The sequence below is a fragment of the Budorcas taxicolor genome, chromosome 9 (assembly GCF_023091745.1).
Source record: "Budorcas taxicolor isolate Tak-1 chromosome 9, Takin1.1, whole genome shotgun sequence".
Taxonomy (NCBI): domain Eukaryota; kingdom Metazoa; phylum Chordata; class Mammalia; order Artiodactyla; family Bovidae; genus Budorcas; species Budorcas taxicolor.
Genome location: NC_068918.1, coordinates 93,663,682 through 93,686,049, shown reverse-complemented (window position 1 = coordinate 93,686,049; position 22,368 = coordinate 93,663,682).

Sequence of the window (22,368 nt, the reverse complement as noted above, 5' to 3'; positions counted from 1 at the left end):
CCTTGCTCCACAGAGAGCCCCCGGGCTCTGTCTCTGGCCAAGGTCTTGCAGGGTCAGTGCAGGAGGGGTGCAGTGGGCGTCCTGACAGCGTTTCTCTTTCTCGGAAGCCGGGCTGTTTCCTCATGATTCAGCCTCTGAAGTCAGCCAGACAGGAATGCGTCCCCACCCGGATGATGCTGGGCCTGTCTGAGCAACCAGCAATCAACTGTGCCAAAACCCAGCAAAGTAACCCTGCCGACGGGCCAACCGGTGATCCAACCATGCCAGTTAACCGGCAAAGTCACCATGCCGCCCAACCAACCAGCCATCAACCATGCCAGTTAACCGGCAAAGTAACCATGCCAACCAACCAACCAGCGATCCAACCGTGCCAGTTAACCGGCAAAGTCACCATGCCGCCCAACCAACCAGCCATCAACCATGTCAATTAACTGGCAAAGTAACCATGCCAACCAACCAACCAGCCATCAACCGTGCCAGTTAACCAGCAAAGTCACCATGCCATCCAAACAACCAGCCATCAACCATGCCAATTAACCGGCAAAGTAACCATGCCAACCAACCAACCAGTGATCCAACCATGCCAATTAACCGGCAAAGTAACCATGCCAACCAACCAACCAGTGATCTAGCCATGCCAGTTAACCGGCAAAGTAACCATGCTGACCAACCAACCGGTGATCCAACCGTTCCAACAGCCTGTCCCCCTGGACAGCCCAGGAGGTCACGGTCGCAGAGGAGGCTATGGCCAGGTAAAGAGCAGATGCAGGGCCAGACAGACAACAGATCAGACAGACAGACGGCAAGGGTCTCTGGCCCCCGGGAGCAGCACAGGCAGGCTGGCAAGTGCCATGGGGAGGGCTCTGTGGGAAATCTCTAAAGGCACAGAATCAAAGTGGAGAACATCAGCGGCAGAAGGCAGAGCCTGCCTCCAGCCCAGAGGTGCCAGAAACTCAGAGAAGAAAGATACTCAGGGAAGGCAGAAGGTTGAGGGCAGAGTGTGCAGAAACAGAGATTAACTGAGACATTCCATTTGTTTGCCTGAATAATTTGTGTTTTTAGCATGTTTTTCCTCTGAACAGATATGGTCGTAACTGCTCAGGACAAAGGGAAGACAGAGCAGGCAGCTGCTCCGGCTGAAGGTAGCCTGTGACGGGGAGGGCGGAGGATTACTCGACGATGGGGGTCCTTCCAATGCATTTGAGGGTGGGTGAGCTATTTCCCCATCCCTGAACCCAAAGAAAAAAGAGAGAAAGAGAGATTTACTCTCTGACTTTTGAGATCATTAGGAAGCATTTGCAATTTCCAGCATGAGTGAAGTACAAATATTTTAGCAAGAAAGTGAATCTATAGGGGATAAACTAGGTCTTTAAGTATCAAAGTCAAACCAAGATAGAAATTAGATACCAGCTAGTTCATAAAAATTAGAGAAAACGTGTAATTGTATCAGAGAAGATACCTCAGCCATTTTATCAAACCATCCTGTTTGATTTAAGGAAACAGAAGGTTTTTCTCCTATTACCGCCTGAATGCGCTTGTCCCTGGGTTCCTGCACTGATGCCCCTGACCTCCCATGGGATGGCGTTAGAGGGGCTCCTGGGGATGGACTGGAAGAGACGAGTCCTGAGGGGGGCGGTCCCTGGGGGGAATGCCCACTGGGAAGAGCTCACGTGGGCGGTGCCCTACAGATCCAGAATAAACCTGCACCCACGAGCAGTGCCGTCTCAGAATCCCTGTAGTTCAAACCCCAAGAGGGGGTGGCTCCACACCCACAGCCCGTCAGCACTCACAGAGCGGGAGGGGGAAGAGCTGAGCGAGAGAGCACAGAGGGCTGCAGGGGGGAGAGACTCGCCCCTGCATACTTCTCGTACAACCAGGGGGCGGCTGGGCGACCACCCAGAGCCTGTCTTCACCGCTCCCTGCACTCAGGCCCGTTCACCGAGCCCCTGCTGTTTACAGGAACCGCACCAGCTGCCAGGGGTAGGGTACGGAAACCCAGGGCGCCAGTTTGGGGGAAGCTTTATCCACTTGGAGGAAGTATGCAGCCAGCAAGGACGGCCTGCTGCCGCTGTTGTTCAGCAGCTCAGCCGTGTCCAGCTGCGACCCCATGGGCTGCAGCACGCCAGCTTCCCTGTCCCGAACTCTCTCCCAGAGCTTGTTCAAACTCGTGTCCATCGAGTCGGTGATGCCATCCAGCCATCTCATCCTCTGCCGTCCCCTTCTCCTCCTGCCCTCAATCTTTCCCAGCATCAGGCTCTTTTCCAATGAGTCAGCTCTTAGCATCAGGTGGCCAAAGTATTGGAGCTTCAGCTTCAGCATCCGTCTTTGCAGTGAGTAGTCAGGACTGATTTCCTTTAGGATTGACTGGTTGGATCTCCTTGCAGTCCAAGGGACCCTCAAGAGTCTTCTTAAGGACGACCTAGCAGCCCCTGAAGAGGTCAGTGCCAGGCACTGGGGCCCAAAGGAACAGTGTTTGGACCCCACGTGGGCAGCAGTTGGAGCTTTAGCTGGGAGGAGTGGAAGCTGTGCTGGGCTGAGGGGAGAGGGAAGCGGGGAGATGGGGGCGGTGGGGAGGGAGCCCACAGCCGAGCAGGCATGCGGAGCTGGGGTGGGAGGGAGGCTGAGTGGGTCCAGCGGGGTGCTCCCAGAGAGTCCAGATCTCGTCCTGGACGTGGGAGTCCTCGAGGCATGGGAGTAAGAGAAGACTCTCCCAGGCGGGGCCTGTCCACGCAGGGCTGCTGAAGCCACGGGACAGCCACCATCAGAACCAGCGTCAACAGTTGTCCAGCAGAGGCTGGGCAGACGGGTGGGGAGCTTCCTGTGGGAAGACGGCAGGAGTGCTGGAGGCCGAGGCGGCGCTGCAGGGGTCAGCAGAAGTGGGGGTCCCGTGAGCCTGGGAGGGCGCACTCAGGGTCCTCCAGTGGCCCTGAGCTCGAGCAGGACAGGAAGTGGGCAGCTGTCTGCTGCAGGTCAGTCCTGCCGGGTTGGTGCGGCCCCTCACAGCCGCCCCCGGCAGGCCCCGTTGTGGACGGTCACCGCAGACAGCGACCCGACATCCTGCAGGCCTGCCTCAGGCTGCTTCCTGGGATGTTTGCTGCAGATGAGCAGGAGGGGGGGTCTTCCTGGCAGGTGGGCGCTGGTTGAGCCTCCAACCCCGTGTTCACGGGAGGTCTGGCCACTGACCGGTGTGTATTCAGGCTCTCAGATGCCCGAGGACTTGCTAGGCTTGTGTCTGGAGAGGCCTGTGACCACCTGTGCGGCGGTGGGTCTGAGAAGTGTCAGGAGGTCTGTCCCTGTCGAGGCGGGAGGTGCTGAGAGGGGTGTGCTTGAGGCCAGACAGGCAGCTCACGGCCATTCTGTGGTTTGGGGGCGCGGTCCCCTGTAGAAGACACCCCCGAGCAGTAGTGACTCAGGCTCCGAAGGAGACTGAAGCACTTTCGCAACGTCATTCCCTTACCCCAGCAAGAAGTGAGAATTTTCACTGAAACAAGGATACGGCCTTATCTCTAAGAAGAACATCCCTATAGAAACAGGAACTCCTGACCAATATTTTTATTACCATGTTTACATTTCATTTCCCTTTTATTGTTCATTCCCTTTTATTTCCCTTTTTATGTTTCTCTCAGCCATGATCTCCTAACCAAGGATAAAGCCCCCGGCACACCGAGCAGCAGAGCATTAGCCCCCGTGCACTTTGGAGAAGGAAATGGCAACCCACTGCAGTGTGCTTGCCTGGAGAATCCCAGGGACGGGGGAGCCTGGTGGGCTGCCGTCTCTGGGGTCGCACAGAGTCGGACACGACTGAAGCGACTTAGCAGCAGCAGCAGCAGCCGTGATCTAACCAAGGATAAAGCCCCCGGCACACCGAGCAGCAGAGCATTAGCCCCCGTGCACTTTGGCTTCGTTTTCCTTAATCGTCCCTCCATCTCCATGCCGTAGTCCCATCAGACACCGCTGGACGGGTTTTCACACCAACCACTGGCCAGATGACGCACACAGCCTGGAGTCTCAGATCGGTCTCTGTGACACTCACCACCTCCTGGGTGGCCGGTGTGGGGGGGACAGCCGTGGTGTTGGTCGGGGCCCTCCCTGCAGCCTGCCTGCCAGCAGGCTTGTCCCCACTGCACGCGCTGGTTTTCGTCTCCTATGGAGAGGGAAGAGGAGCCTGGAGGCCGGCTCAGCAGGGCTGCTGGACCACAGGGAGGAAGCCTCTTCCTCTGCCACCCTCCAACCAAGGAAAGTCCGTAGGCTGTCTGCGACGGATAAAGTCATTTCTAATCCCCAGGGACACTGAACAGACTGCATCAGGGGGATTGTTGAAGTACTAAGTGCTCAGGGATGCGCAGAGGCCTAGCGAGGATTTCCGCCCCAGCTTGAGTAGGTCTGGTACCTACAGACAACCCGGGCGCTCCCACTGAGTTCATCTTGGCAAACACTTCGGACAGTGGCTCTCTGACCCACATCTAGAGAACAGCTTGTCATCAGCTGGAAAGCGCTTGCTCCCTGCCATTTGCTCGGCACCTGTATGGTCCTAACAGTCCTGAAGAGCACACCTTCCCCTCCTCGACAACACTCGGAGTTCACATGTCTCCAGACTGTCTCCCTGGGTCTCCGAGATCAAGCCTCGGAGCGGCCCAGCACCGCGGCAGCTTCCTCCAGAGCAGGTTGGTGTTTGATGACCAGACAAGCTGCTGAGAAATCGTCAAACAGAGTCTCACTTTGGGGCGTTTACAAGGATGGCCTCAGAGCCCGCAGATAGCGAACGCCCCCTGGGCTGCCATGTACGTCCTGGGGCTGACGGGTTCCAGACGCAGCTGCCTAAGGGCACCGTGCAAACCTCTGTGCTTGAGATGACCAGCCGTGGTGATTTGCTCAATTCTAAACCAACACTTGTTTCATCCGACTCCGTCACGGATCCTGAGACTCACTCCAAGTTGTGACTTTCAGTTCAGTCACCCAGGCGTGTCCAACTCTTTGCGACCCTGTGGACTGCAGCACGCCAGGCCTCCCTGTCCATCACCAACTCCTGGAGTTCACTCAGACTCACATCCATCAAGTCGGTGATGCCATCCAGGGAGAGAGAATAATAGTTCCTGGAGTTGAATTTCATTTGATTGTTTTTCTATTTATCTTATTTGCTGTCAGATATCTTTTCATTTTGTCAAACTGTTGGAAGCAGTGGAGTTGTTAGGATGCAGAGATGGGCGGGTCCACAGAGTCTGCTGTCTTCAAAACGGCTACTCAGGAGCTCTTGTAAGTTCACTCAAAAAAGACCGGAGGCAGTCAGGGAAGACAACAGGAAACAGAGTTAGCTTCTCTGTGCACTCACCTCCGTCAGGAATCACGCGGAGGCTGTGGAAACCCAAACCGGCCCCTGGATTAGCTGGGAAGTGGATGATATCAGAAGCCCGCTTAGGGTGAAGATTGTGCTTTTACATATAATTTAGGGAAAGTAGTTTATCAGAGGATTATTAGGAGCCTATAGCTGAGAGGAAGTCAGCTCTCTGGGTTGAGAGAGGTATTAAATAACTCAGACTCGCAGCGTACTTGGCAATGACTGGGGTGTATTATTTGCTATTTATCTTTAACAAGTACCTGCGGTTAATGATTAATGCTCACTTAGCACCTCTCACATGTCATCTCCCCAGGGTCTCTCTGTGTCGCTCAGGACAGAGGCGTGAGGCGGACAAGGTGGACTCTTGCCCAGAAACCACACGTGGAAGCTGGGGACCTAAAGCAAACACACGGCTGGATAGTGGGGTCACCCCATCTATCGGGGGCATCTTGCCCAAGGTCAGGCCGTGGCCCCCAGGAGAGGTCTGCAGGCCCACCAGGCTTTCACTAACCGTATACAGTTAGTGTGCATTCCTTTTTCATTTTAAAGTAAGCCTTTCTAATACCTCACAATTTTTGAGTGATTTTTGGTAAATACATTATTTTCGGATAAAGGAAAATTTCCCTTCTGACTTGTATACACAAATGATACTGAAAATAGTGTGAAATTTGAATATTTTTGAGACAGTCATGTTCTTTTCTCCTTTAATCTGTTAATAAAATGAATTGCATTAAGGAAGTGTTAACCCAACTGTGCGTGGAATGAACAATACTGACTGTGAAGGTTTTGTTCACACTCGTAAATCACTGTATTGTGGAAAGTTTTAAACATACACAGAAGTAGAAAGGAGGACTTTCCAAATGCCTACCACGTGGTTTCAACACGAGGCTTTTCATCCTGTTGCTGTTAGTCACTCAGTCATGTCCAACTCTTTTGTGACCCCGTGGGCTGTAGCCCGCCAGGCTCCTCTGTCCATGGGATTTCCCAGGCAAAAATACTGGGGTGGGCTGCCTTTTCCTGCTCCAGGGGATCTTCCCGACCCAGGGATCGAACCTGGGTCTCCTCTACTGTCAGGAGGATTCTCTACCATCTGAGCCACCAGGGAAGCCCCTGTTTGCATCCTAGCCCACCTTACTCCCACCACTCATATTTTTGCCAAGTCCAGACACGAAATTCTTATACGGGCTCTTTGAGTGCATTGCTGCAACCAGCCTGCTAGCATCCTGCATCTTCTGCCCACAGACGAGACCGGCCTATAAAGCCCCTTCTGTGCTCGGCCGGCTGATGTCACAGCAAATCTCTGCCAGGCCCTACGCTGCTCCCGGGAGGGTTCCACCCCTTGGATGTCAGAGAGCAGTCTTTGAAAAGCAGGAGCCCCTTGTTCACGGATCATGCAGGTGGACCCGCCGTGTTTAATCACCTGCGTGTGGTGGGGAGGGGGCGCGTTTCAGAGCTTCTCCGATTTCTTTAGCTGGTCAGTCGTGTCGTTTTCTACTGCCTCTAGCGTCAGCTTGTAAACGTATACTAGGAAATTCTCCATTTCACCCAAGTTTTTAGACTTAGCCACAGACTTGCTCACAGTTTTCCTGTAAGATTTAAACATGGAGACTGCACGCGTGGCTCCACTTTTTCATTTGCATCATCGCGCATTTCTGTTCTCCCTGGTTTTTGTCCTTGTGTGGTCTTGCCAGAGGCCTAGCAATGTTATTCCGTTTATCAAAAAGAAATTGTTTTGGTCTTCTAAAGGTTTCTTGTCTGGTGGGCGTTGCCAGAAGTGGGCCCATGGAACCCAGGTTTCCAAAGGCCCCGCCTCACCTGTGCGGTGCTCTGGACACCGCTTCCTGTCCTGTTCCATTAGCTGCTCCTCCCGTTTCATCACCCCCTCCTCTCTGTTTTTCTTAGGGTTGAGTCTGGGCTCAGCTAAGGCTCAGCCTCACACTGCATTAGCTAAATCCTGCAGTTCTGAGAAGCCATGCGTTCCCGATACCAGTGGGAAATGTTTTTAGTTTCCAGTGTTCCTTCTTCTCTGACCTATGATTTACTCAGATGGCCTTTAAAAACTCACAAACAGCAGTGGTCTTGCCGGTTGCCTGGGTGCTATTCATTTCTCGGGTATTGTGAGGTCTGAGAGCCAGCCTTGCCTTCAAGGAGCCTTCTGTTTCGTTGCTTCTGGTTCCCCTTTGTGGAGGCGTCTCTGTGGCCTCCTTGGCCAGTTTTTGGAGACCCTCCAGGAGTTGTCTGGGGCAGAGTTCACCTGCGTCTACTAAAAGTGAGTCCCTGAAGAAGGTGTGATGACGAGCCCCGTGACTGTGGATTGGTGGGTTCCCCGTCTGCTGGGTACACTGAAGCCTGTCCTGCGAGGCCTCTGCCCCGGAGCGCTTTATTGTCCTGGTGAATGGCCCCTTTCATCGCTGCGCTAGAGGCTGATGCCGCTGATAATGCTTCTCTCTTGGAAGTCTGTTCAGCCTGCCACATGTCACAGCCCCTTCCTCTGCGCTTTGTGCTTCCTGACAGACCTATTTACACGTTTACCTTCAACCCGTCTGTGATGCTGTTTAACGCAGGTTCCGTCCCTCATATTTTAATGGCTGATTAAGTCCATTGATGATTATTGAGTTTATTTGAATTTGTTTTGAATATTTTATGTTTTCTAATTGCCATGTTTTTTTCTTTGCTTTATGATGGCTTGATTATTATACTCTTTTTCATTCTACGAGTTGGGAAAGGTGTGCTTGTTAAGATGTGACCTCTCCTGTGTCGGTGGTTAGCGTTCACTTTCTGACCCGCCCGCATGCCATGCTCAGCAGCTCAGTCGTGTCCGGCTCATGGCGACCCCGTGGACTATAGCCCACCAGGCGCCTCTGCCCTTGGGATTATCCAGGCAAGAGTACTGGAGTGGGTTGCCGTTTATATTCTGGTGTACACTCTTGTTTAGGAAAGTTTAAATTTAACAGCTATTTCTTTCCTCTCATGATGCAAGCACCACAGACTGCTCTGAGCCCACTCACGCCTCTTCTGACCCTCACTGCGCTTGCTCACCGCGTTTCCGCTCCATCGCGTTTTAGCCTCCCCCATCAGAAGGTGCCGTTGCTTTCTGTGGTTCAGCCTCCCTGCATTTACAACATATTTGACCAATGTTGCTTCTTGCGCTCACTCTTTCCTTCTGGTTTCATCTCTCTTCATCCCAGTGAACACCTTTCAGAAGTTCTTTCCAGGGAGGGGCCACGACCTCACTCTTGGTTTGGCTGAAATTATCTTCGGTTCACTCTCAGCCTCAAACAATGACTCGCCCGACGTAGACTTGCTGACGGGCCGTGCTGGTCCCTTCCGCGTTCACGCCGTCACTTCACGGCCTCCTGGTCCCCACAGTCACAGTTTCTTCACTTTGAGATGGGTGTGGCTGCATCTCATAGCGAAGCATCTTCTAACTGTATGAAGTGAGAATGCTCCTTCTGAATGAGGCTGCCTTAGAGTTCGTGACACAGCATCACTGATGGACACTCTGTGGCTCATCCGTTTTCCTTCTCACTAGTGGGAAAGAATCCCCCTGCCAGTGCAGGAGATACACGAGACGTGGGTTCCATCCCTGGGTCGGGACGATCCCCTGGACGAGGACATGGCGACCCACTCCAGTACTCTTGCCTGGAGATTCCCATGGACAGAGGGCCGTGGGGGGCTGCAGTTCACGGGGTCACAAAGAGTCAGACACGGCTGAGCGACTAAGCACGCAAGAAGGAAATACGCTAAGAGAAACAAAACCTCTGGAGCGAACTATTACCGCTACCTGGGAACCTGTGCGCCTGTGTAACCTCTGCACCTTCCTATAAGCCCACCTGTGGGTCCCCCTGTGTGACCACCTAGGTATCCACCCAGACACCCACCAGTGCCCGCACCCGTGCGTCCATCTGCCTTGGTTAGAAAGGGAAGCCTGGTGCCCTTGACTCGAGACCCCCCTGCGGTCAGACAGCCCAAGCCCCTGGCTCACAGCTCGGCGTCAGGAGCCGCCCACGCTGCCGCCACGCTGTTCCCAGGGAGGTGGCATTTGGGGCGACAAGGAAGGTGGGAGCTGAGAATCTGAGGCGCTGATGGGAGCCCCAGCAGGCGGGTGGGTGACAGGTGTGTGTGCACGAGTGAGTGTGTACAGGTGTGTGCTCACATGTTTATGTGGGGGTAGGTGTGTGTGCATGGGGGAATGTGTACAGGTGTGTGCTCACGAGTGTTGTGTGTACACAGGTGAGTGTGTACAGGTGTGTGCACACATGTGGGGTGTGTGTGTGTGCACGGGTGTGTGTGTGCATGGGTGTGTATGTGGGGAATGTGTACAGGTGTGTGCACACATGTGGGGTGGGTGTGTGTGCATGGGTGTGTATGTGGGGAATGTGTACAGGTGTGTGCACACATGTGGGGTGGGTGTGTGTGCATGGGTGTGTATGTGGGGAATGTGTACAGGTATGTGCACACATGTGGGGTGAGTGTGCGTGCACGGGTGTGTGTGTGTGCATGGGTGTGTATGTGGGGAATGTGTACAGGTGTGTGCACATGTGTGTGTGGGTGTGGGTACATGGGTGAGTGTGTACAGGTGTATACTCATGAGTGTGTGTGTGTGTGTATGTGTGTGTGTTCAGATGCCTTCCCGCCCTGCTGGGTGGAGGTCACAGCTGAGAAAGTGATTTCACAAGGCCCCTCCCTCAGTGACCCCTCCTGCCCCCTGCCACCTACACCAAGTCACCCCTTGGCGCCATTTGTGCTGAACCTCAGGGCTGGGGTGTGGGGCGGGGGTACCTCTGGCCGCGTCTGTGCTCAGGCGGGGCGGCCTCCCTGGGCCTCAGGCTGTAGAAAGGGGTGTCCCTCCACTGTCGGGGGCTGACATGGGGCCAGAGGGGAAGCAGCGAGTGTCTCCACCTTCAGGCACAGCCGACCCTGTGGAGGCAGGGTGATGCTGGCTGGGGGCAGGGGATGGACAGGGCAGCTGGGGCCTGGTGGGGACTACATGTGGCCTGGCCAGTGACGGCCCTGAGCCGCCAGCCCCCGCTGGTCCTCAGCCTGCCCCACGGCCGCCCCATGGCCGCCCACGCAGCTGCAGAAGGGAGCTCTGCTGAGCTCAGTGCTCGCTGCTGGCCACGCCATCTGTGCAGCAGGACCACTGTTCCTGTAGGAAGCTTCCTGTTTCCATGGTTCCTTCTTTTTAAATGGTACCACGTCCATGTGCTCTTCTCCCCCGAACATCCTCTAATCCCAGCGCCGCCCCCGCCCAGAGGCCTTGCTTGCAGCTCCTGAAGCAGGCCCTGCACTTCCCTCGGGACCATGGGATTGAGAGTCAGGCTCTGTTAGGAAGGAAACGTGACCCCTCACTTCCAGAAGTCTCGGGAGGAAGGGGCCAGAATGCAGGGCACATGTGTAGCCCTATCCGCTGGGGATGGCGGGGGTCTAGCTGCTGAGAGAGCTCTGAGTCATCACTGACCCCTTTGTATGGTTGAAAAGCAGTTTTCTAGAAGCAGAAATGGAAAGAGAGGGCAGTCAACCCCACACAGGGACGAAAGGAAGCTGGACATAGGGAGGGGACGTTGCCTGGCGCTGTGTGGCTTTGGGGAAGTCGCTTAACCTCTCAGAGGCTCGATTTCTAGCCCAGGGAATGACGATGCTGGTCGTCTTGGTACAACTTTCAGAAGCGGTTTTGAGCCCCCCCCAAGCAGAGGGTAGGGCACCGTCACCAAGCCTGGTCTTCTCGGAACCGCCTGTAAGTTTCCTGGTCTGAATTTGTTTGCCTAATGTTTACTAAAACAACAAAATACTCACAAGTTGGTTCACCCTCCAAAAGAAATACCATTTCCAGTATCGAGTCAAAGGTACTGAGGAAGTTTGAAAAAAATCCATGTTGGCCGTCTACATCAGATAACCCGAACAGGCTTCTTTTGAAGTGGAAAGCCCTGTTCTGTGCGTGGTTTCTCCCAGGCGAGGTGTCGATTGTTTGCTGGCAGCCCAGGGGCCTGGGAGGCTTCTGTCCCGCTTTTACAATCAGCGCAGGAAGCTTTTGAAGGGGCAGAGATGCCTCTGAGGGTTTATCTCTGGGGTCCAGCTGGGTCCCATCTGGTTGTTTTCAGAGCTGGCTGGAAAGCGATCTTTCCAGATACAGCACGCGGAATCGGGCTGCACCCACGGCTCCTGCTTCCTGGTGGATCCCAGGTGGTCAGGAGCACAGCTCTTCTCCCCGGGGAGATCACCAAGAGAAAGGACTTCAGACTTCTCACACCAGCCCCAGTCTGCCGCAGACCTGCATGTCCCCTCAGCCCCACCGCTGCTGGGCGCCAGTGGGTGGGAGTCCACACTAGTCCATGTGGGGATGGAGGGGCCGTGAGCAGGACAGCCCCTGCCAGGGACCCAGGACTCTGAAGTGGGGGCGGGGTGGTGAGCGCCCTGGGCCGGTCGGAGCGGGTCTCTGGACCCTGCTCGGGGTGGTGTGCACCCTGGGCCGGCCGGAATGGGTCTCCGGACCCTGCTCAGTGGTCCACTGACCCTTCCCCCACCAGGGGCCTGGCTGCCCCTCCCCTGGGGGTTTGCTCTCGCTCCACCTGAGGACAGCTGTAGTCTGGTTCTCAGCCTTCTTTCTCCACAGTGTAGAAACAGGGGCCAAAGTGGCCTGCTGGGTGAGAATGAAGGACCCTGCCCGAGCCCCCGGGGAGCTCCCCCATCACAGCACCATCAGAGAGTGGCGGCCCTTCGGCTGGGCAGGGGCAGAGTCCATCTCAACCCCAGCCCTCACCCCACATGGTTCCCAGGCTCACCCTCTCCAGGGAGTGGCTGCCTCTTCCTGGGTATGTCCTCTGGTCGGGGGGGCACTCCTGGTCCTCTGCATGGTCAACTGGGCCTCAGAGACCCTCAGGACCAGGGCCAGCCCCTCCCACACCTGGAGAACCTTCTGGAGGGGAAGCCCGTTTCTCTTCCACAGTAGCCTCTGCTCCAGGGGTGGACGCCGCTGCTCCACACACACGCACGTCCAGCCCATGATGGCCTCCCTCCAAGGACAGTTGGCTCACATCCGTGAGAACTGAGTCCATGCTGAGCGTCTCTGCAGGAGACCCATGAGGTCCGGAGGTCTGGGGACTTCATCCGCGGGCAGGTCGAGATGTTCACGCCCTGCCTCTGGGGGTCCCCCTCTTGCCAGATCTGGGTGGACAGTGGGCTCAGGGGGAGCCCACCTTCCCTCTTCTGGGTGTCCACCCTCTTCCACCTTCCCCAAGGACCCCACTTGGGTCTTGGTGGTGGTCCATCCACCACCAGGAGGACAAGGGGCTGGACGTCTGGCCGGGCGTGGCTAGTGAGACGGAGGCCTGAGCAAGTGGCCCGACGCCAGGCAGGCCCGGACAGAGGTGTTCTGCTGGGTTGCCTTTGAGTAGTGGGGCCTGATGAAAGAAAAAAGAACTTATCAAAATGAAAATCAGTAAGCATTTTAGCCAAAGGTACGAGATACTAGACGCATAAATCGATAAGACGGAAGCCAATGAAAGGTGGGCAGGTGCCGGGTGGCGGACTCTGCGGGATAGAGAGTAAGCCTGAGAAGACAAGGCGAGAACGTGCAGAGCGGAGGCTCCCCTGCTCACACCGTGCTGAGCAGCCGGGTCACACCACACCTCTGTTCTGTAAATGCCTTCTCTTTACGAGCCTCCAGGTACTGCCAACCTGGGTCCTCCTCCCACTCTGAAAGCAAAGTTAATGGTCATTTTTTAAGCTTGTATAAGACATCACATGAAACAAAGCTCTGGAGATAGTTCTGGCACTCAAAAATAGAGGGAAACTGGAGTGAAGAATCGAATTTCTGTAGAAACTCAGGGTACCTCTCGATTTATTTTATTGTAATCCATCAGATAGAGATGAACCCCAATGGCATAACCTTCAAAATCGGGGTCCCATGATATCATGGCAGACGAGGGCTTTGACAAGTCTCTAAATCTCTGCCATGTGCACACAGGGCGGCCAGTGTCCTTGACCAAGACCCCCTCACGTCCCGTCACGTCCCCTTATCCACCCCCGCCCCTCGGCGGCTCTGGGAGATGGAGGAACATGTCCAGTTGCTCCTCCCCAGGGTCACCTCTCTGGTCTGATCACAGTCACAGAGAACAAGAGGGGACTGGGCACCCCAGGATGGAGTTTAGAATATAGGGGCCCCAGGACAGGGTCAGCAGGGCAAGCCGCTTGACCTTGGAGGCCCCACGACTGCCCTTGGAACCCCTGACCCAGGCGTCCGGGACAGCCAGGCGGGTGCCCAGCCTACGGGCTGCCACAGCCCTGGGCCTCTGTCAGGAAGGGAGGGCCACTCTGGAACCACGGGGCCGCTTTCCGCGGAGGTGAGCCCGGACGCCGTGGGCAGAAAGCAGCCTGCGGGGACGACGCTGCCGCCCCCCTGGGCTGGGGGGACACAGGAGCTGCCAGCCACATGGGTGCCCCTCCCTGCCCCGCACCCCTGGTGTCTCCGGAGAAGACTGTCTCTCAGCCTCAGTCTCTGCTGCTGTGAGATGGCACACCGGGGTGCGTCTGGGAGGGGAGGACGGGGCCCTGCCTGTCGCTCCCCCCACCTCAAGTCCTCCTGCTCGGGGCCGGGGAGCTTGGCCAACAGGAGGCCCCGCCGCTCTGTCCTGCCCAGGGACGCCCTTGGGCGTGGGGGCTGTGACACCAAGCGGGAGACGGGCCCACTCCCGACTGTGGCCATTCGGCCGACGGCATCCTCATCTCCCGGTCCCGTCTCTGCACCAACAGGCAAGGCTCCACCCGGCCAGCCAGCCGGGAGCCCAGCCCTGCAGCCCGGCTCTGCGCGCGTCTACGACAGCCTGGGGGCTTGGGGCTTCCTCGCTGGGAGGAGTGGAAACAGCCTGGCCGCACTGCACAGAAAAGCGGACTTCGGCACCCAGCCAGCCGCCACCCTCCGCAGGCTGCCCGCCTGGACCGCAGACGGCCGTCCCGTCTCACCGCTCCTCTGGCATCGTCGCTGGGGGCGTCGGGGTCACTGAGATGGACCCTCTCCTGAACGTCAGCGCTGGTACCACCCAGCCCGGGCAGGTCTGGGGCTCAGCGGCTGGAAGCCCCCCAAGCAGGACGCTGTGACGTGTCCGTCCGGAAGGCCTCGGGCAGGGTGGCGGCCCAGGCCCCTGGGCTCGGCGTGCGGCTGCCTGCTCGCAGAGGCACGCGCGGAGATCAGGACTTCTACATTAAACAGTCGATCGCACAGGGTTCGGGTGCACCGTCTCACATGTTAAAGATTAAACCATTCCCAGGAGGAGAACCATCCGCTGCGGAGCCCGGGCCAGGGCGGCCGTCCGCCCACCCCCACGAGGACTCCAGGCGGGAGGTGGCAGGAGCCCCCTTGTTGGGCTGAGAACTGCTTCTGCCCAGTGAGGCACCAGTGACCGGAGCTGGGGGCACGGGGTGGATGCAGCCCCTGCTCCTGGACCGGGGCTCTCGGGGGCACTCCGGCCCGGCACCCACGGGAGAGGGGAGGGTCTCGGGGGCCCTGTGGCTGGAAAGGGCCGGCCCCCACGAGTGCTGGCTCTGCCGAAGGGCGTTCCTCCCAGTGCTGGGGCCAGGGGGCTCCGCCAACATAGACAGTGGCCTGGGCGGGGGCACATCCCGGGGGCCCCAGAACTGTGTCTTCTCTGGATTCGCACAGACAGCTGGAGTGAAAGCAAAGTTTCAAGAGCACATACGTGCTGAAGGATACCCGGGGGAGGGGAAGCGGGGCCCCACAGCACCTGCCCCCCACCCAGCCAGGGCCAAGGCCTGGGGACACGGCTGCCCTGAGGAGCCCCACCAGCCAGGACCGAGGCCTGGGGACATGGCCAGCCTAGAGGAGCCCCACCAGCCAGGACCGAGGCCTGGGGACACGGCTGCCCTGAGGAGCCCCCACCAGCCAGGACCGAGGCCTGGGGACACAGCCAGCCTAGAGGAGCCCCACCAGCCAGGACCGAGGCCTGGGGACACGGCTGCCCTGAGGAGCCCCCACCAGCCAGGACCGAGGCCTGGGGACATGGCCAGCCTAGAGGAGCAGCCTGTTGGGACCCTTGCCCGCAGTCCCCTGCCCCTACTCAGGGCATCAAAAAGAAAGCTCCTGTTGGTATTTTTCTGGAGCAGAAAAGCAACTTAAATGATGAAAATCAACCTGGACTCGGCTGCTCAGAGAAGCAGCAGTGGGACTTCCCTTTTCCAGAAACCGGAGATGGGACCCCAAGGCCCTCACAGGCCCCCAGTGCCAGCCCATCCACCGGCCAACAGCAGCTCACGCAAAGCAAGCGGAGGAGGTTCGTGAGTCTGGGTGGAAATGCGAACAAACGCAAAAAATGTGCAAATTGCATGCAGCCTGTTTATTAATTACACTCAAGTCCCCGAAGAGAAAAGACACGATTGCAGCAATGTGTAAACTGCTATTTTATAAATAAGGGATTTGGCAGAAATAGCTTCCTTCTCTTAAGCCTCTGCTCAGACTTGCTGATGTGACAGGAGAGCCTAGAGTGGAGACTGGTCGGATGCTGTTTAATGGGTCACAGCTTTCACGGAATTCCAGCACAAAATTGCTCATCACCACGTTCCATTTGGCGTGTCATGCCACTTACATCTCATGCACGGCTTTAAGATAAAGTAGGATAAGTTAAGCTCTGTGTGTAGGGAGGGTTTCACACATGTCTTTCCTCTTAAAAAATATGTCTAATAAAATACGAAATTTTGGTGCTAAAAAGAAAGCAGAAGGCCCTGTGCCTCGCGCGTCCCCAGGCTGAGTCCTGGCTCTGCTCCAGCAGCTGAGCAGTTAGCCGGCTCTGTGAGGAGACGCTTCCAGCCTAAGTGCACAGGTGCTTTGTGGTTTGATCTCTTATCAGCTGCCCTCGGGCAGAAGAGAGATGAACTAACTGGTTTCTGTGGCTTTTAAGCTGAGACGACTGTGAAAATTCTCCAGAATGGCCAAGTAGGGCTGTCGACGGTAATTGGCTGAACTTGCAGGGAAAGGGGCTTTCCAGCTTCTGAAAGGGAGTAGAGGGCAGTTGCGGCTTGTAGAGTAGTGCCTTTGTAGGGCGACTGAGGCTTACAGATCCCATCCCGTGTTCCGGCACTGTCTCTGCATCAGGGACCGCCCCCTCCCCCCGCCAGCAGGGACCAGGCCCCTGGCCCACAGGAAGCCTCACCCGGCTTCTCGCTGGGGCTTTACGGTGGCTGGTCTGCTCTCAGTCTAGAGGCATCTGCATTTTCCGAGGATGCCTGGGGCAGGGTGTGTTCGGGATGGAGAGCGTCCTGATGGGAAGCACGCTCTAGGTCTATCACCGGTCTGGGCTGTAGGACGGTTTTCTCTCTGCAGCAGAAATGACGGTGCTGGTTGAACAGCCACGTTGCACGTTGGTGGGTCCCCACGGTCCCCTCCCTTCTGCACACAGTCGAGCGCTGTGCCTTCTGGACCCTGCACTGGTCCCCCCGGAGGGACCCAGGGGCATCGACACCAGGGCCCTCTTTACTTGAGTGCTATCTTCCAGGCTCTTTGAGGCCGTGCGCTTTCTGGGCCGTGGACGTGTGGTCCCCCAGCTTCCCAACAGAAAATGTTTATGTAACACACCGGAGCATGGGAGGGGGGTGGGGCGAAGGGTGGGGTCGTCACAGGTCCGAGGTCCTCATCCCTGACGGAGCTTCAGGAGAACCGTGACCACACTGACCCACAGACTCTGGGTGATTGAACTTGCGAATGTTGAAGGACATGCTTTTTATTTAAAATTCTCGGAACTTCCCTGGTGGTGCAGGGGCTAATGCGCTGCCAGTGCCAGGGGCCCAGATTCAATCCCTGGTGAAGAGCTAGATCCCAAAGGGCACCTAAGACCCAGGGCAGCCAGATAAAGAAACAGAGTTTTCTAAATAATACATTCTCGGTTCCCCACTTTGGCAGTTTTAAAGAACCCTGTGTCTTTTCTTATCAAAGTGATTTTGGCTTCTCTATAGCATAACTTAATATCCAACACTGGATAAATAGTCAAGGAAATATGTTCATCAACTTATCGGAGTATTTGCAAATCTAAGGATCTCGAAGAAACACACAGACACCTGGACAGCAAGTGTCAGACAGATGGCGGATTTACAGTTAACTGTGACCATATCTGAGGAGACACCTTCGCCAGGGACAGGGAGAGAGACAAACAGCTGCTAAAGTGATGAGCATACGATGGGAAACGGGTTTTAAGGTTCATTTTGTCATTCGGAGAGAAGCTGTGCTTTTAAATCATGCCACAGTTCTCAAAGAGCGGCTCAGCCCATGCACGCTTCTTGGTCCCAGGTCACGTGAGCAGGTTCAGGCCTGCAGGTTCTGCCCCTAAAGGAGACGGCGCTGCTCCTAAAGGGAGAAAGCAGAAGGGAGGACGCTGAGGGCCTGATGCTGAACAGAAATGAGCTTGGGATGGGAGGTGCAAACTCAGTCTATGTATCGGGCTTTCGTTTTCACAACAGCAGGGATTATTTTGGTTTTCAGCTACCATAATCCCTCAGGGTAGCACCGGGCCTCAACCAGACTCTAAGGACAGGCAGCCTTGCTGTCCAAACACCAAAGCGTACAGTTCACATTCAAGCCAGTGACTCGGGCCTCTTACAATACCAGTCGCGCTTTGCGCTTTATTTCTTGTAAGAAGGCCCTCAGTAGAAAATGATAAGCTTAAGTTTGCCAATGCAGAGGGCTGTGAGGTGTTTGTTAGTGAGTCTCAGAAGAGGGCTTGGAAGGCGAGCTTGCCCGACGCGTTGATTCCAGCCGCTCTGACTGTGCGAGGACCCCGGAGGCAGAGAGGCTTGGCGGCCGTACGCTGCTGGCCGGGGTCCTGGTTAATTTTTAAAACATCTGTGAGCACTTTCGGGACTGCTGGAGAATAAATGAAAAAGCCCTTTCAGCTTTAATCGTCCCCAAGGGAGAAAGCACCGTGCCCCTAGGAAGGGGTCACGGAGGGTCGAGAGGAATGAGGGGCAGGCTTTTCATGGCCCGGCCAGTGTTTGTGTTAAATAAATATTTTAAAAGTCAAGATCCACATGCCTCCATTTGGGGACCAATTAGTCTTTTTCATGTGCAGTTTGTTCAGCCGGACATTGTGGCCGGCCTGTAGAGGCCCCAGACAGCCGCTCCAGCCCTGTCTTGAATCTACTCTCAGCCCCCGGCCCAGTGCGGCGGGAAGGCAATGCTTCCTCCAGAGTGGGGTTCTTTGAAGAACCCAGAAAAGGAGGATTTAAAAGGAAAGTCAGATTTTTTAAAACCGGGATATTTTGGAGCTCCAGAAAAGACTTCCAATCGTAGGCTAGTTTATTTAAATTCAGCCTTTCCTTTTCAGATTACAATAAGCTAACCTCTCGTTTGAAACTCCCTTGTGTCTTGAGAGCAAGTAGTTTTTCCAAAGGTCGCAGCTTACTCATTCTCCAGCTCCTCCCCCTCTTCCCGGAGGTGCTCTGTGATTGAGCGGCATCATAAGCGAAGGTCCTCGTGCCCGGCTCTTTGCGGCCCCGTGGGCTGTAGCCTGCCAGGCTCCTCTGTCCACGGGATTCTCCGGTAAGCATACTGGCGTGGGTTGCCAGTTCCTCCTCCAGGGGATCGTCCCGATCCAGGGACTGAACCCATATCTCTTGCACCTCCTGCCCTGGCAGGAGGATCCGTCACCACTACACCACCTGAGAAGCCCTCAGCTACATCAGCTCGGCCCATCTGATCCTTCTGGGCTCCAAGAAGGGAAAAGCCCAAGCTCTCCTTTCAGCAGCCCCTCTGTGGACATCCTCACCGCCCCCCAACTCCAGAGAGCTCCACGCTCCTCATAAAATACAAACCCATGAGTAATAGCGTGTCAGGGCGTTAAGAGCGGGCTGGGAGAGAGTATATCGTAAGGAAATGATTATATGAAGCTGTAGACAGTGTACTTGGCGCAGTGCTTCTGTCCCTGTTTCCATCTCTGGGCCTGCAGCCGTGCAGGCATTGTTCCCGGCAGAAAAGCAGCTGTATGTTTCATCACCCACTTCTGCAAAGGCCACACTCGGCCCCCGCAGCCTCCTAAGAGTGACTCGGGTGTCACTGGGGTGTGAGCGAGGGAGCAAGGGAAGGGCCCACCTCTCTGTCCCCAGGGGCACTCCCGCAGCCTGCAGCGTCACGCACCATCCAAGGTCGAGCGTGCAGCCGCGTGCCTGGAGACGCTGATCCGGGTGCCCAGCTCTGGGTGGTGCACCCCGGCATAAACGAGAGTAGCTCTCATCAAAGCCAGACTCAGGGAGCTTGGCAGCTGCCCAGGCCTCTGCACAGGTGAGTGTCGCGCTTCCGTGCAAACCCAGTTCCTTCAAATTTCAAACCTCAAAATTGTAACAATCACTGCCTGGGACAGCCTCTGAGGGACCGAGTCAGTCAATGCCGTGAGATGCCACTTGCTTCCTTTTTATAATTTCAGGCTTTTCACTACGAGAAGGAAGCTCTGAGTCCTAGGGGAAGCAACATTCATGTTAAGATGGCAACTTGTCTTCAGATCACGTGGTCCACCAGCCAGCAGCCCCAGCAGCCGCCCCAGACCTGCCTTTTAACCAGGTGCCCGTGACTCACACGCACTGAACGTGTGGGAAGCACCTCCTTATGTCATCAGGGTGCACCCTTAGCAGTTTCCAATCGTATTGAGGACCGTCTGTGGTAAAGTGATTGATAAAAGGCAGTGAAAGTGAACACCTGCTGTCCGTTTCAACTTCCTCTCTCAATTTTATCGACCACGAGTGGGAAGCCAGTTCATGCAGCTCAGGTCACGCTTTGCTCCGAAGGGATTAGGGTGACTTGGAGTTTTATCTTGGGTAAATTTGGCTTGAGATTAAAAAATTAAGTAGTTGTAAATATAAAATGTTGAGATGATCAATAGAAATAATGACAGAAATACATGATTTTTAAAAGTGTCTCTTAATCAAAGGCAGACTTTGATGTATATTGACACTATCATTTATTTTCTTACAATTTAGAATAAGCATTTTTTGCTTTCGTATTTTTATTACAAAACAGTTGAAACAGTCGAAATCACTGTAGCAAGTTTAGAAAGTACAGTTAAATGAAGACAAGGAAGGAAAGCGGGGCGGGGGCAGTCTGTAGTCCACAATCCAGAGACAACAGGCAGCAGCCATTTCCGTGTAGCTAATTCTCAAATAGTGAAGCGTCTATACATTTACAGATGAGCACTGGATGATGAAACTGCTTTAAATAAGCTTTTCACTTAATAAGTATATCAAGAACTTCTTCCCATAGAACTTTGACTTTTTAATCCAAAAATGTTAAAATAGAACTATCGGTGTGCTGGATGGACAGCAGGAGGGGCAACAGAGGACCAGACGGTTCGATGGCATCACCAACTTGATGGACACGAGCTGGAGCGAGCTCCGGGAGCTGGTGATGGACAGGGAGGCCTGCCGCGCTGCAGTCCAAGCGGTCACAAAGAGTCAGACACGACTGAGCGCCTGAACCACAACCCGTTTTAAGGGAATAAGAAGAGAAGAAAAATGTCAGAAAAAAGTAAAGTTTTTTTGGCAAACTTCTCAAACAACACTGCCAGTCTGAGGACCGATGTTGGAAGTATTTACCAGCAGCCCCTGAGGCCCTCTGCAATGGTCTGGTGCGATCCCGTGTCCAGAAGCTGAAACCGGCAGGTTTCTCCCCCTAAGGGTGGGCTCTGCTCCTGTGGATGCATTCTGTAGGAGGATGGGTTTTCCAGCTGCTCAGTTCAGGCCCTCCTCAGTGGAATCCTGTGTCCTGGCAGGAGCTGGGGTCAGAGTTCAGAGGTCAGCAGGAGGCTGGCCCCGCGAAGCTGGATCCAGGTGGGATGAAGGCTGCCGTGCCTGAAGCAGGGGCGTTCTGCCTCTGAGCCAGTGGGATTCAGGGTGTGGATGGGGAGAGCCCCCTTGCCTTTCATCCTCACCACCCCTCTGCCCCTTCACCGCCCCTTCCTCTCTGAAGGTGAAACTCCCCAGGGACCACCGCGTCACGTGTTCTGCCCATGAATCCTAGAGGCGTTTGCTCCTAGATGTGGAGTCAAAGGGCCCAAGGGGACTCTCCTGATCTTGTCTGAGTTTTCGGTCTTATCACCCTGCCCGCCAGCTGTTGAGTGTCTGCCTTCCCCAGCCGGGGGCCAAAGGGAACTCGGAGTGTTTGTTGAATGAAGCTAAACTCCATGAAATGAGGTTTCAAGGCAGCCAACTCCATTTTGCCTCAGCCTCCAGGACCGTGAGCCCACAGGCCCCTCATCTCTGCCCCGTGCGGTCCTCTTCCCGAGGACAGTCCTAGCCTCACAGCGCATCGCAGAATTTCAGGCGGGGATAGCAGGTACTGCCCCCCGGGGTCCCGCCTGCTGCCCTGGGCCGTGCCCCTCTGGGGGCTGGGGGGATGGGAAACGCAGAGGCTTTCTCCTCCTGGAGTCCCGCTTCTCCCCCGAGGGTGAGCGTCATGAACGGGACTCAGGTTAAAAGCGCTGGCTTCATCGTCACCATCTCTGCAGCAATGCCTCACGGTGATCATGGGAGCCAGCTCCCTACCCTGCCTGCGGGAAAATGTGAGGCCGCTCTTCTTTGGACTCCTCTTCGGTCCACAAAAGTTTGCCTGTGTGCAGATGCATCCTTGCACCTGTAGGCCACTCAGTTCCTGCGCTGATTTTCCAGCCTCGAGCACATGCCTCTCCGGCCCAACACACAGCTAAGCCGGGTCGCCGGGGAGCATGGCACACACACCTCCAGGGAGGAGAGCCGAGTTTGTGAGGGGATAACCCCTGTGAAGGGAGACCCCCACTACAGGACCCGGACGGTAGGGACCCTACTCCCATCCTCGGCATCAGCTTCTGGAGAATGCAAAGCCTGGTGGGCACAACCACCTCTCCTGAGCCAGCCTGCCCTGCGCTGCACACACCTGGCCTGTGCAGACGCTCAGGTGATGTTTGCGGACCAGAAAGAAAGCAAAGTCGCTCAGTCATGTCCCACGCTTTGCGACCCCATGGACTGTAGCCTCCAGGCTCCTCCAGAGTCCTCCTCTTACCAGGATTCCG